The sequence below is a fragment of the Grus americana genome, chromosome 5, assembly GCF_028858705.1.
Source record: "Grus americana isolate bGruAme1 chromosome 5, bGruAme1.mat, whole genome shotgun sequence".
NCBI lineage: Eukaryota > Metazoa > Chordata > Aves > Gruiformes > Gruidae > Grus > Grus americana.
In genome coordinates, this window is record NC_072856.1 from 36,595,588 (window position 1) to 36,612,079 (window position 16,492).

The window sequence follows — 16,492 nt, forward strand, 5'->3', positions numbered from 1 at the left end:
CTTGTATTGAAGATATGACCCATTCTGCCTTGCAACCTGCCAGCATTGCAAACCTCTCAGCACCCTGTCCTCTGATCATGTTCATCAGCTGGATGTGAAGTAGATATTTGTTTACTTTATGATTTGTTTTACAGTCAAATTTTCATTCAGTTGATTAATAGGTGGTGCAGTCTGACCCCAGGAGCCAGAAATGCCTGAGTTCTCCTCTTGGCCTTGACACACGTACTGTAAATACATCTGTTTCTCTGTATTTTTATCTCCCTCAAAGGAGTGTTGTGAGGAGTAATTACAATTTGTAAAGTACCTTACAAATGCGAACACAGAAAGAAAACAACATGAATGAAACATGGAACAGGGACTAACTTGGGATGAAGATATTCAGACACCTATCAGAGGCATAAACTTTATCTTAAAGAGAAAACAGAACTAGTTAAAAATCAATAAAAGAGATAATTAACAGATTAAATAGATTTAATTCAACAGACGTATTTAATGGATGCAATCACAAATTAAGGAATATACACATGTCCACAAATTGGCGCTTGTAATTCCCAGAGACAAAGCCTCTGAGCTCCTAACTGCTCCTTATCTGAGTTTCAATTTTAGCTCTAAACACTCAAGCAGCATTTTTTCAGCAGGAGGACTTGCTTTTCACTAAAGATGCTGAATTAGTAATTTCATATTAATATTGACTCTCTCCTTCCTGCATTTTTTTAGCTAATAAAGACTGCAGTGGCTCCATCCATCCATCCATCCATCCATCTTTCCAAGCAGTATATTTTCTCCAACACTAGAGAAATCCTATTCCTGATCCCAAGGCAAGCACAGCTGAGGTGTGGGCAGGGCTAACAGGTGTGCAGATATTTTCCTCTTACTATGTCCAGAAAAAGCCCGAAGAAGATATTCACTCATCAAAGATGACATTTTTCATTATCCTTTCTATAAACTTCTCTATATTCACAGAATAGCTGAACTTCTCCACTCACCCCTTTAAATGATCAGTTGTATTATCTAATCTGTATAACATACTTTCCTAGCTTGTTTAGTTACTGTTTAGTGAGCACACTGCATTTTAGCAGCACCTTGGTGGTTTCTGCTACAAGCATGAAAACCTCAAAGCAACAAGGACGCAAGCAGGACTGATGTGTATGTGACTAAGTCATGATCCCCCAAAGTCCCGCTCAGCTAATGGAAAAGTCCACAGTATCACAGACGTTGCAGTTAGGATCCTAAAATCAGGACCCGGGTGCCACGTTCACACCTGCACATTTAGGCAGTTTTGAATCATACTGTTTTTATTCATGCAAGCCCAGCTCACATCCAGAAATTGCTGCTTCTTTGACCAAGCTCCCCAAAAGATTTTATTCCATAAGTTTTTTTACAGCTTGACTTAGCCTGACTTGCTTTTACACATCTAATTCTCTTAATACATGCACAATAAAGAAGGCAGCAACGCCTCATTTTTAAGATCTTGGTGGCCGGAGGCTGGGAAGTAGGAGACCTAGATTTCATTCCCTCTTCTCATGGAGAATGGGATGAATGCTTTTCCCTGGGAAGAGACCTGGATTCTGATCACTCTCAAAGGACTCATGTTTTTGACATGAAATACTAATTAGATGGAATACATTTACTGATGTGAAATCGGTAAAAGTATAAGAACTGCAGGCACTTAGTACCCCTTCAAATAAAATGGCAGAAGATTTTCAGAAATTCTTTCTAATTTTTCATGTCTGGTTTCAAAAATGGGACTTGTGTTCAGTCATACCAACTACCTACCAGTTCCTAATAACCTTGAGCTGAATTGGATAAATGTCTATGAAAAAAATCAAGTATAGGATATCTCTGTTTAGATATTTTCTCAACTCAATATCCAAACTTACAGGCTATGTTTGAAAATATCGTCCTTCACTTTTCCTCAATTCTTCCGTGTTCTGAGAAATGAAGCGAAATGTTTTGAGCTCATGAGAAAGACTGTCAGATCTCCCGAAATAAGAAATGAAAACAAAACTAATAAACAGAAAAGCCAAAAGCTAGCAGCGTCTTGCAAGCAAATAGAAAAGAAAATACAACAAGCAGCACAAAGCCTAAAAATAGCCACCACAGGGCTCCAGTTCCTTGGTTTTGTGCAATTTAAAGGTCCAGGCTCCTGAATGCAAGCAGGGGAAAATGATTACAGGGGAAGGACGGATGCAGCCTTCAATACGACAAAAAACCTTCCCAATCTGAAGGAAGGCTATGTTTCTGTATGCTGTATGCAGCCAGGATATCTCAGCACTGTAAAACATGAATTTTAGAAAAATATTAATTCAAATGTTAAAATAGTCTGTTGTTAAAGTTTTGAGGACTTTGATGTATCATTTTTTCTTAACAGACTTTCTTAATATACGCATATTATCTCAAGCTTTCACACTGAATGCAGTACTTGGAAAACTAATTTGATTTTTCTCTACATATCCTGCTTAGTATTTGTCCTTCATTCATATTGTAATATTTATTGCTAAGACATACATCGAAATATTGTAGAAATCTTATTATTGTTATTAGGTATGGCTCCCTAAGAAGGAAATGTACAAAAAACGTATCGTAGATTATTGACTCATGTTTAAATTATATTTTCACTTACTAATAATTAATGTAGCAGAGTGAGCAGTTGAGTAAAAGGTTATATCTATAAAATTATTAAAAAGGATTAAATTACGCCTAGCAGCTACTAGTGAAAATGCACCCAGCCATGGCTATCTATAGTGCACTTGCACTGGCTCAGGTGGAAATGGCATATTAATGTGGCCCATTTACTTTGTGCTATAGACTTCTCCGAAGGAGGAACAGTGAGGGGACTAAGATAAAATACTAATGGAACATAATAGAATGTGGATGTTGATATTGAGAAACTAATGGCAATTTTGTACTTGTGCTGCCGTAAGTGCACGATTATTAATTACTGCTAATTTTTATTTCTTCAATTTAGTAAGTATTTTAGTAATACTGAATAATTCATGCCTGAAAGAGAAAAGGTAAAATGACATTCCACTTAGTAAACATACCCTTATCAGTAAAAAACATTTTCAAATCAATAATCTTTCAACTGCTTTTGCCTTTCTATAACTTTACTTAATATTAATATTCTTTTTATTGTACAACTTATCTATGGATAATCTAAGGACCTGCTGAAGCACAAAGACAACAGTTCCAATAGGCAAAACTATATATTAAAAGGTAATAGTTTATACATCTGATTTTTAATCAAATTTAAGTATGTCTTTTCTGATGAATGACTTTTGCTACTGACTGACCCTTAAATCTTTGATGAAGTCCAGAATTGAAGTGTACTTATTCGTGAGCTTGCTCCAGGGCTGCAGCACACATGGTAATAACAATGGAAATACTTAAAAAGAATCTGTCCTGCGCATCCACTTACAAACAAATCTTTTGATTGTCCTTAATATAGAAACACACAGAAATTTAACAACTAAAAATACAAGATTTAATTCAAGAATTGCCTGTAATTCTTTCGATTATCACACTTCCCTTCCCCATTTCTTATCATCCTGAAGCTTTATTCATATAGTAATTAAAAATGATTTTCCCCACTCTGTTGACAAGTCTTCAATTTTGGTATGACAACTCCTGTTTTATAATGAGGTGAAAGGATATTACTGGTAAAGAAAAATGGACTTCTCTGCTTGCTAACGACTGTCAAATATTATACTCCTCTGAACATACTGTCTTATTGGGAAGAAAATAGTCATATGGGGTTCCAAATGTATGCTGGCATGTTTATTTTTATAATCCAAACAACCGTGAATTTAAGGTGACTTTCTCCAAAATTAAGAAGAGAAAAGACTCCTCCTTGTCTCTAATGCTGGCTATTTCTTCCACTAACTTTTGAGGTTTATAAGGAACCATGAACAAAAATCACAAACATGGAATTATCTTTTTGGCATCTTTGCTGCCCAGTTAGGAAAGGGAGGATAAGGTCTGATGAAAGTTATGTCCTGTCTTTTGAAGGCTAAACCTCTTGACTGGAGGTTAAGTGTCCATCTGTGTCATTTACAAAGTACATATGTAAAATCTGGATTGCTTATTTTAAACAGTATTTTCTTGGCTCTAACTGTTGTTAATTTTCTGTTGCTTCCTTCTCCGTTTGGAATGTAAAATCGGCACAACTGTCATCTCACACCAGCAACTCCTTTAGATGACCTGGCTTTATTTCTGCAATATATTTAGACCAGTTGCTCACAAAGGCTTTTGTGGCATCTCTAGGTGGCTTAAAAATATTTTAGCTGGTTCCTAAAGTAAAAGGACGAAGGCCAGTTTACAGAATGGCTGTGCTACCCGACCTTCTTAGTGATATCTTCCACTATGGAAAGACTTTCCATCCTCTGGCCTTTGGAAATGCCTGGCTTTAGTTAGATGCTGATTCATTTCCTGCAGCTCTTTAAACACAGCCAGCTGTGTGCTGCTGAGGGTCGGTATTATTTAAGCATTGTTTCAGAGACTTCCTGTCCCTGAATTCTGTAAGAGGGGAAAAAGTCCTGTTTTGTTGTTTGTTTGTGGTTTTTTTTCCTTAGGGGTGTACATTTCTCCCCGAGTGAAAACAAGTCCTTGGGGAAAAACCTTCTGTAAATGACTGATAAGGAGTAGAAAAGGAAGTACAGACTAAAGCACCTAGTTTTTCAGCCAGTTAAATCCCACCAAGTCTAGGGCATCAAAGAATCCGAAGTCTAGATATAAGAACAAGGGGAAATTAAATGTATCCTTTGCATAGTTTCATAAGGAAAAAGATATTCTTATAAGGAACATTAGAGATTATCTGATTCTGTGAGCCTTAATTTATCAGCTGTTTCATTGCCACAGACTACGCAGTGACAATGACAGCAATAAAAGAAAAATCCAAGAGCTTTGAGACCTTGTTTCTCTATTTGCTTTCCATAATAATTCAGGCTTCGTGTCAAAATAATGATAAGTATTCCCACAAAGATGAACTATTAGCGATGGGCTTTTGTTTCTTAGTTTCTTATCACATCAAAAAGGATAAGTCTTTAATTGTTTTATTAAATATTCATTTTGGTGGCTGTGAAAATATTAGAAACAAAAATATATTACATAAATTGGTTTATATCTTACTCTGTCTCAAGGCAAATCCAGCCATAAACCACATTCCCTCTTGATTAATATCTCAGTACTGTTTACTACTTTTCAACTGCTTGTACAGCGTTTATTCTGTTCATTATACCATTTCCTGTATCACTGTGGTGTTTATTGTTCTTCTGTGTATTTTTGACCTCTAATGTTTTATCTACAGCTCTGCTATTAAATTCACTCTTTTGTTAAATATGGATTCCATCCTGCTTGTATATTGCTGGTTTTTTCAAAGCTTTAACATAAAACTATCCTAATGTTGATTGACAGCATGAAGTCAGAAGAGTTAAGCAGCCTTGGAAACATCCTTTCCTCTCTAGCTACAGGGACTTACTTGGACAAACTTTCTGCTACCAACTTTTCCAAGCTATTCTGCTGTCTCAGAACAGCAGTATGATCCAGCTGTTGGTGGCAAAATTCATCTTTTCTTGTTTATTTTCTTGGAGTTTACGTACCTTTTTTTCTCCCAGGTAAAAAGAATGCTGTCTCTAGAAAGAGACCCAGTTATGGGCAGATTATGGCTCTGTACAATCCATACAGTGACTTGGACAAGAATATGTTAAGGGGATATGCTATTTGGCAGATGCTCTCATTTCCTCTGCTGAAGAAGCCCCATAAATGCATTATGAAGTTGAAGTTAGCTATTGGGCTGAAATACTCCCTGCTGATTCTTCTGGAGCTGTTCTTTGGCCTGAGGCAGAAAACTCTTCTACGTCGCTGCTGAGCGTCCCAGAAATGGTAAAGTCCCCAAATAAGTAATGTATGAATGTATGGTACGTTGAATGTAAACAAGCCACACCAACCAGGTGGAGAAAACTGACGAGTCTCTTGAAGGCCACCAAAGAGAAGTCCATTGCTTAGACCTGACCAGATTAAAGAGTGTGGGATACCTCAAAATGCAGACTGAAGCTTTTAGAGACCTGTTAGTACTTGTCACTTGAACAGCTCAGTGATGCAGATAGACATGAATAAAGAAACAGGAAGTATGACATATTTTCAAAGGTAGAAAGAAGAATAATTCGTATGCAGAACTTGTATACTAGTATATCAGTGGCAAAGGGAGCAACTATACTTTCTAACTTCAGATGGTACCTACATAGGCAGCCTAACTCTTAACTCTTTGCTCTTTAATCTTTACTCTTTAACCTCTTGGAGAGTTCAGGCATGGAAATTACACATCTATGACACCTAAGGTTAAATGGCAATTCTTCCACATGAATGATAAAATTAGAATAAAAATAGTATCAGAAAAAAAGAAAATTAATGGAAGTAAACAATATTTTGTGTGCAAGTCAAGAATTACATCCATGTCATAGGTATCTACATGAGTTACACTATTTCATCTCCTTTCAAGTAATTCAGAAAGTCAGCTTATTGCCAGAAGTATCCAGAAGAAAAAAAAAAAAAAAAAGCAGGACTTCAAATTGGTAGAATATTTCGTATTTGGTTTTCTTCTGAACCTATCTAAAACCAATTATTACATTTCCTGTACACCTGTAAGTTACTGGTATTTTCCAGTAAACTATATTTTGTCCTGAGACTCAGTGTTTCTAAAGCTAAGTCTATATTAGCTACGTGGTTCAGAATAACAGTGAGTTTTGAAGTTAAACTTCTGCTTACGTAAATCCCTTGATCACCTCCATTCATCACATGCTGATTTGCTTCACAGGGTGATTTTGCTGACCTAGGATTCTTTTGGGGGAAACTACACCAGCAGCTCTACTCCAACAGCCCCCCAGGCAGGATGCATGGCAGGATGTGGGCTGCACCACGCTGGTGAACACAGTGATTTTTTCTTTCAGAGAGCTTCAAACCATTTGTGCACCAAAGATATTTGGTCCAGTAAACTGACAAAATGTCATCTGATGTAAATTCCTTGAAACACATGTAATGGAGATGGGAAGGACCTCCGTACCAACAGTATCAATCTAGCGATTAACTGGTATTGCGCCCAATTGCTTGCTAATGTGGAAACAGCTTGCTCCAGATCTGAGAGAAATTCCCAGGCAGCCATGCGAACTCCACTGAAGCCCTTCCTTGGGGTAAGTGGTACAAATCAATACAACTGCATTTTGAATCGCATCTCTATCCCTTTAAGTTCAGCACAGATATTTTTTATGTCTTATGATTTTAAAGATCACTTTTTAGATACATTTTAGGTACTACTATTTTATACTGTTTTCACCTACTTATCTATCTGCTGTAAATACACGTTTAGGTGATAACTGGTAAAGATTCAAACATACGTTTATCCAGATTGGATTTCAACTTCTCTCTCAGTTGCTAACACCTTTTTACTAGTGACCTCTTCCAGCAGATGTCATTATGTTGTAAGCAGCAAACAGAAAGCAGGCAAAGCCTGTATTGCAAAACAGGAGCTCCAGATAATGTTTAGTGCTCTTACTAATTGAATGTGTGCGTATGGAGAGAGTTGCATAGTAAACAAAGACATTGTGTAAGCTCTTATTTTTCACACCCTTTCTCAAAATATATTCAAACCACATTTTCAAACCTTGCAAGAACAAAATGAGGAATCTTAAAATGCAAAAGTACCTCTACATTAAAAGCGTGTGTTTGAGCTCCCATTAGGTATCTCATTATTTCCTTACGTTATCCATATGGGATTGTCTTCAATATTATTAAAATTTGACACTGTTGAGATGGAGGGCAGCTTATGCTTCCTAATAAACAAAAACATATTGAACATTTTCAAACAGAAAGACGATATATCCCATACTTCAGGACTATGGGAATTACTCAGATTCAGATAGAACAGCAAGCTTGACAAATTCTGTTGTTTCTGAAGTAAGCTGGGATACTCGTTAGGTGAAGTAGTGTGGGCCATATCATCAGGCGCTGTAGCACCTGAAAACCAATGGTCTGAGCTCTCATGTGTACAACGTGTGAGGCGGTTCTAAGCCACAGACATGTCCTGATTCAGGAGTGGAAATTGTTTATCGTGGGATATGTGTAAATTTTCCTGCCCCTCTGTTAGTAGATCTCAGAGATGACTACATGATTTCACCTCAGAGATGACTATATGCTTTCTATAATACTCAACCACCCACTAAGCATCCACAATTGCCAAACAAATCCCAGAATATTAAAATATCCCAAATCAGGACTAATGCACTTTGACACATAGGTATTTGAAGTGCCGTGGTACAACTGTGGTGTGAGCAGATGAGCTGTCTTTCACAGTGGAGGCAGGAACATCTAGCAGAGGAGGAACATTAACGTGAGGGAATGGGAAACCCCACAGTCATCCTAAGCTATTGCTGCTTGTGAATATACAGCCAGACACTGCCTAACTGTTACTAGCAGTTGTTATATTATAGTAGCACTCTTGGATGCCAGTCAGCGATTAGGAACTCCATGGTCAAAGCATATGAAAAGAGAACCTGGAGGAAGCTGCAGTCCAAGTGAGTAGGTGCTGCGCCAAATACCGATTTTGCAGAATGCCACAGGCTTCCTCCACGGCAGTTCTCGCCTCTCCAAACCCCAGAATGAAGAGGGTTGTTACAGTCACTTAAAAAATTACAAAGAATTTTTCTGTGCCACAGGCACATACAAGACTCTTCGTGTATCATAGCACAACCTTTGGAAGTACCAACACCATTTTCTGCAGTACTCTTGAATGCCTTATTATAAAGATCAGAAAATTCATTTTATCCTCAAAAGGTAGGTTCTGTGATTTTAAGTATATAAGGTATTCTTTGATCACCTTCTCAAGTGAACATGGAATACACCATTAATTATGTGCCCTTGTCTAATGATGGCCTTTTTGTTTCCTTATGCTCTAGTTTGGAGACTTGTTGGCTTTTAATGCCAGCAGGATGTATATATGTCAGCACCTTTTTTATATTCTTATTGTAAAATATCAAAAAGCCTTAAAAGAGCTATATCTGCACACTTAATTGCAGTGATGTTCAATCTGTCCTAGAAGTGCCCCTGGGAATCACCTGAACATCAAACACTAATGCATAGTAGGGGCTGAGCTGAGCGAGAGATAAGTAACACAACAGAAGGAAGAATGTGGACTCTGCTCCTGACTTTCACCATCTGTGACGTGATACCTGCATCTCAGCACTTGTTGTCCTTTCCCATGTGAAGACAAACATGTTAGCTTAAACCACACTTTGTGATTCAGCAATGATTTAAAGTAACCTGCTTGGCTTCTGCTGAAACAGCCTAGCAGTGCTCATGTAAGCAGACAGCACGGCTCAGATTGACTGTGATGACTAACAGCCGAGAAGGAGAATTCCTGAAAATTCCTCCCAGTTATAAACAAACTAGATCTAGATAGAGAGATTAAACATGGAAATACAGGTTATACACGAGTGAGGACACGCAGGGACAGAACCAGGATGTACTAACATACCTGGTGAGAACGCAGCAATGACACATTGGTCAGCACGCTGTTTGGACTGAAGAACAGATCTTGGCTGACAAAGACACGGCCACATAATCTCTGATCACTATTTACAACACTTTTTTAAAGTTTTTGTAAGATTCAAGGGAAGGATGCATCGTATCATCATTCCACATCCCTTTTACTAAAAACCTGTTGTCAGGCATACGCTGTAAGTACAGAATAAAAAAGCCTTTCATAAGCAGATGAGTCTTCTGGTGTTAAGGTAAAAATGTGGAAGTGTTAGATCTCTTTCCGTATGAGAAGGGAAGGTTGGAAACAATTACCAATATAAGGACTTAACCAAAATCAAGTTATATCCAAACACCTAGCAGTTTTCAGAGCAGAAAATATTATCAGATAAAGATTACTATAATTCACCAGAGGTTTGGAAACCTTTTATGAAAAGGAAATTGTTTATATGCAATTAAGATCTTTAGACACATGAGCAAAGCTGTAAAATTTTGTTCCAGAAGGTCAGCAACACCATGAATTCAATTAATCCTCTCAAACTATTCCTACATTATTAGAAAGCTATTCTCAACAATGAGGAAAGTGTGATACCATCAGAGTCAGTGATAGAAAATATTAGCTTTCTGGTGAGTTTTCTTCATTGTTTCTATAAAATATAAAAAATTTCTACAAATTTTTTTCTGCAGCCTTGAAATTATTGCTCTCAAGTCCTTTCTTCCACACTTCCAGTTTAAGCTAAGGTATACATTTTAAAGTATTTACTCTTATCGATTTTAAATTTCACTAAAATGCATGTGTCCAGTCTTTTCCCTTCTCTTGCAGTTTGCTTTCAAGGTATGGCTTTAGACTTACTTTGTCATTAGCACAGGAAAATGACTAACAGAATATGCATTAACTGACTTAACCTTAGGTTACTGAAATTATTGTACTGGTGCAGAACCTGTACTGGAGTGTTTTCAGCTTTGAGCTCGTCGGCTTGCTTGCCACTGGTGCGCATATTTCACCCACGCACCTTGAACATTCTTCCCCCACTAAGAGAAATCACGCACCACACTTCACAGCTAGCAAATAAGGGAGTACTCAGGACAACATAATTGCAATTTCACAGCGTAGATTTTAAGTCTTATTTGAAACGGAGGCAGTGCACACTCCCAGAGAGTTATAACACAATGTCTCTCAAAAAATCCTCCGTTCTTTTAATTTTTCGCTGGCATGCATTAGTAAATAAGTCAGAATGCTTGTGCCTGTTCTTCACTGAGATGCATACAAAATGCATACTCTGCCTGCCAATATTGTAAAGTGATTTTCATTGTGTGTTTTATGGAACTGTTAGATATGTTGGATGAAATCATGGTCTCCTTTGAAGTTAAGGAGAGCATTACTGTTGACTTAATGAGACCAAGATTTCTTTTATGTTCAAAGTTAGGCAATGTTTTTCACTTTCTTTTTTATTAAAACATACCTCAGAAAGTTAAAAAGTAAATCAGTACTTTCAGTGTTGTATCCACAACATCTAAAAGCCTAAAAATGTCAGCAATTCAAAAATCTCCATAAATGGCTTTGAATGCCAGGCACAAAGTTAGATAGAATTTGTATGAAGTCAGAAATATACTAAACAAAGTGCTTCTTATTGGCACCAAGTCTGAGTCAGATTAACAAACCCTTATAAAAAAGTTCTACAGAATTTATTTAAAATTACATTCTATCTTTTTATAACCTGCTTACTCCCATGAAATAAAAAATGAAACAGGATTTGTGATAAAATATAATGCCAAACGATTAAAAAAAGAAATAGACAAAAAGGTCTAGTTCTTTACTAAAGACTATCAGCTTTTAGTTTGATTTCTAAGGAAGTCGGTTCAACGTCTGTAGACTCCTGGCTGCATCTCTGTTATTTATTCTGTATGGCATTTACATAGGGTATATGAGATCATATAGGTGAGCTATAAGAAATATCCCATACTGAGTTATAGCTGCTGAGAACTAGAATTTATAAATACCTCACATATAAGAGTAGAATTTTGGAAGAAATTACTTCACCTTTCAGGATATTTTAGTGGGGCTTTGTGCTATGAACATATTTAGACACATTCGGAGGTCATTCTTCAACAGCTGTTTTCTTGAATGGAAGTTGAAAGGCATTTCTTTAAGTAGAAGTTTATCTGTTTTTAAGAGATAGGAGTATGTGGACACCATCAGTTCAGACCCAGATCCTAAAGAAACATCGATTAAGCATTTTTTGATGGAAAACCAGGATTAAGTAGGTTAATGTCCTTTACATTTCTTATTGTGGTTCAGTATCTGAAAGACAAGGTCATGGCTGATGTTAAAATAATTACACAAGGCTGGAAGATGGTAGAACAAATATTTGACACTTCAATACAATGCTTTTCCTCATTATTAAATGGGTATTACAAAAGCATGCAGAAATCTAGCAAGCTGATGCTCAGTAAGAAAACTCTACAATAGCTAATCTCAGAGCCCTGAATGCTTAAAATGCCTACTGACATCTAGCAAACACATCACCATAGTAAAATGGACAACTTTCAAGATGCCTCGGCCAATTGTTTCTCCAGACGCAGACTTTCCTGAGCCGATGGCTGCTTATAACCAGCCGATAACCAGCCATTACTAGGATGGAGAATTTGTGCTTGAGTGCTTTTGGAGCTTTTTCTGTCACCTATTCCATGTTCAAAGGATCAACCAGTATTCTCAGTTCAGATTAATTTCAGATAAAATATAATAAACAAGGAATGTCTCCAAGAAAGAGGAGAAATGTGAGTCTAACTCCCTCATCTCTATTTTGTACTGCCTAAGAGCACTATAGACAGAAAAATATTTAAGTTCTTGTGTTACCCAAAAAATCAAAATGGTAAAAAGATTGAGATTACATTATATTATAAATACACAAAAAATGAATTTAAAATGTCAATTAGACATGTACCAAACAAAGATACTCAGCCTTTGCTTTTACTTTACGTCACACCACTTTCCCCCATTTGTAGTCTGGTTTGTCTATTTACACTGCGAATTACACAGCACAGAAATGCAGAAATGCTCACCTATATATGTATAATGTATAATCAAGGCACATCTCACTTATGGAAAGATAATTAAATGGAATCCTACACACAGCTCCGAGCTACAGCTTGTGATTTCAGAGTTCAGCTATGGATAAGCAAAAAAAGGGGTGATGGACTTCTCCAGCTTTCCTTCCACATAGGTTTTGGCACCCAGGGTTAATGCCTACCAACAATGATCTCCACTACAGGCCTGTACAGGGTTTCCAACATACAGCCACTCCACTGACTTAAAAAATTCTACTTCATTTCTTTTTGGACCTTGCAAACCAATACCTATGTTTCCTTCCTTTTTTCTTTTCCTTCTCCTTCCCTGGAACCAAGTCTTTCCAGTTTAATTTTTTTGAGTCATCTCATGAATTTTGTTTCCATATTTAAAATAAGAATTGAACATTTTTGACAGTTTGTTTTCTTAAACAAGTATCTGTGAGAACCCTGGAGCCATGTACTGTATTATAGGTAACCAGAATAATAACGTAATGACTTCCAAACAGCATTCAAGATGCTTTACTTATTCTAATAAGAAAGAACAAAAGATTTTTAAAAGCAGGATGTGTCTGACATTATCAAGGTCCCTTACATGGAGTTACAGAGAATGGGAATAGGTACAATCAATTTATCATGAAAGAATCTCGCTCTGCAGTATACAGAGTGTGGAGAATTTGTTCAGTATGCAGCAGTATAATGAAGCAGTGAGAGACAGAGATTATGCTTTCAGTTTTATTCATATTATGCATAAGAATTCAGAATTCGTTCTTTGGAGGATAAGCATCCTAAATCACCTGTAAAACATTTGCCTTATCTTTCAACATTAAAGCAGTAGTAGAAGTACTGCTGAGTTCTAAGAAAAAATTAACAAGCTTAGGAAATCAGTTTAACGTGCTGCAAGTCTTCCAGTGAAATGCTAACTTTTTATACACAGAAGTGCTTGTGAGCACTTAGGCCTAGAAAAGTAAACCCACCTCCCCCTCCTTACACCAAATTTTTTTCTTTTTATTTTTTTTGAACTGAGTAGAAAATATGTAGAAGAAAATGCAACTATATATACTTCTGACAGCTCAAATGATACATAAATATAAGGGCTGACAAGGGTTGGTTTGTCATTGTAGTTCACTTCGATCAACTCTACATGGTTCTGTAGGACAATGAAATTCAATGCACTTATAATTTCCAAAAAAGTGAGCTCAGATTCTTTTAAAAGCATTTCTATGTGAAAACGGATCATTTACATGCCAAAAGCACTTTTAATGTGACATATTTAGCACATGTATTATTGAGTACGAAAGCTGCTTGAACTTAGTGAATTTTAAAGTCTATAAAATGGCACCCTGCTGAGCAGAAAGGTAGCTGTTCAGTGAATTTCCCAGTTATGTGATTATTTTGAATAATAGACTTGTACATAACTTTTTACGAAATTAAAGGTATGACATTTGCTTTAGTTCAGTCCTGTAAATTGCACTTTAGAACATAAAGAATGGGCTGATGTATGAATTTGTTGTTCCTCCAAGTAATTTTGCTGATTTTTTAAAGAACAGTTTTATGTTTCATCTATTGAGTAACACATCAAACACTTATCTTAGTAGATTTAATGAGCATTCATGTATAACTTAACACATATGAGGAACAGTCAGAAACCTCAAAAATAAAAGTATTGTGTATTACCTTGGTTGACTGGGACTCACCCAGACCCCGATGCAAGATGATGACTAGTTTGATGAAAAGTCCTAACACTTATGAAGCTTAATGAAGAGAAGCATCTGGAAGTATAGAGACGTAACAAATTCATTTAATTTGGCTCAGAGTCTCTTTGACTTGATTAAATATACTGTACACTTCACTGTCATGGAATTACGCAGTGCTACCTCCTCCCAGACAAAGAGGAACCAGCAGGAGACTATGCTGTATCCTGGATTTTTTTTTTTTTTCCTATCAGGATAACATAAAGCACTTGAAACTATAAAATACACAACAGAAAGCCTCCACGTGTGATACATATATAAATAAGCATTATTTTTTTCTGCTTAGGCTTTGGACAAAGGGCAAAGGTTGCAATTTTTGCACACAAGCTACATTCGGCTGAAAAACACCCTCCATAACGATGGTGCTGTATGCGCTCGCATTGCTGTCATGTTGGCCACTGATAAGAATTCACCTGGCACGAACGAGCTACATTACATTACTTTTATCAGCAGCGTCCAAAAAGGTTCGTCGTGACTACCAGCACATGGCCCCAGTTAAAGCTAAAGAGTGAGCAGACCATTTGCAGTTAAGCGTAGGCTTTAGTGCTTTGAGGAATTTGGGTCTATGAAACAGAATTCAGAGGACGAAATGAGCATTTGGGAAAGATATTTAGGACTCTCTCTGATTGTAACTTGTTTGTTCACACTATGTATATAGCAATCCATAAAAAAAGGTGCTTGCAAAGAGTACAAGATAATCCTTTCTTTCAGAGATCACTGTTCTTTTAACCTAAACACCAATACCAAACACACACACACAATAAATTGACTCTACTTGGAGAGATTAAGGCAGAGAGCAAGTCTCCTGTGATTTGTAAAAAACCCTGCCCTCAATATCAAAAAACCTCCTCTACCAACACAAACACAGCGTGCAAATATTTCTAACACATTTAAACAACTCGTGAGCTAGGAAAAAGGACAGTTAAAACTAACCCGAAAAAGAACATTCAAATAGTCATGTCCCCCCACCCCTTTTTTTTTATTAAACAGGATGCTTTCAGAAAAGATTTTCAGAGGTAGATCAAAATGACAACATTTGATATTACACATGACTCATGATCCTTAACTTGATCACTTCCTGCTCTTCTACGTTTCATTCCCTTATTGATGAGTCTGAGGAATTATATTTTCAACTTCAAATCTGATATAAAACCACAATGCAATGACAAACACAACAGAAAACTAGAAATGAAGATTCAGGGGCCAAATCTACCCAACGGTTTATCACAAAGGGAATGAAACTCTCTGCTAGGTATGGAAACTGTCAGAAAATGTCAGGGAATTCAGGGCTCCTGATGATAGACTGCAGTCTTTTGGTTAATGTGCACCTGGAAAGGGCAAAGGGCTTAAATGGTGGACAGGATAGGTCTCTTCCTGAATATGTATCCATAAAAGTGTAGGTGCTTTATCAAATGCATGTATATTTTCCTTTAGTTCACAGCCCAGAATGATGCACTACAGATTAAATGAAACAAATACATTAATTGCAAAATTGACTTATTTTCAAATGTGTCATTTAAAAAAAAAATTCAAAAGGTAGTAAATGTGGCACTGAAACAAAAGTAACAGTTTAAAACTGTTCCCTGATCACTTCTGAAACATAATGTTTTGAAGGCTTGCTCAGATCACTCCCTATTCTTCATATCCTGTAGTAATCCAACAGTTACTAATCTAGACAAATGTATGTTAGTGGGGGGAAAAAAAGGTTGCTTTTAGCAGACATGCGGCAAGGTTTTAATTTGTAGCTGATAATTTGCTACTGGAAGCTTACCCTGATTAGTCTTCTTATGGCACTAACAGTTTTTGAGGTAGTGTGAATTACCTACTGTGTATGTTTTTACCACCCATTCAGGGATGAAAATGAGTTACAACCTAGTCCTCAATTAAAGCTTGAAATAAGAAAACCTAAAACTTCTTTTATGTCCTCACTTCTAAAGAATAGAATTAGTTGCTTCTGATATTATTGGAATTGTAATTCACACTCCTGGAAATCCAGCAATGGATCTTTCAACCCTTTTCAATGAAGCACATTTCAGCTGTTACCCAATTATGCTGCCTTTGCTCCAAGTCAAATCATCATCCAACAGCTGAGAATTGAAACAGACTCCATTTGTGAAAATGAATGGTGTATTTATCTGGTAATGCAG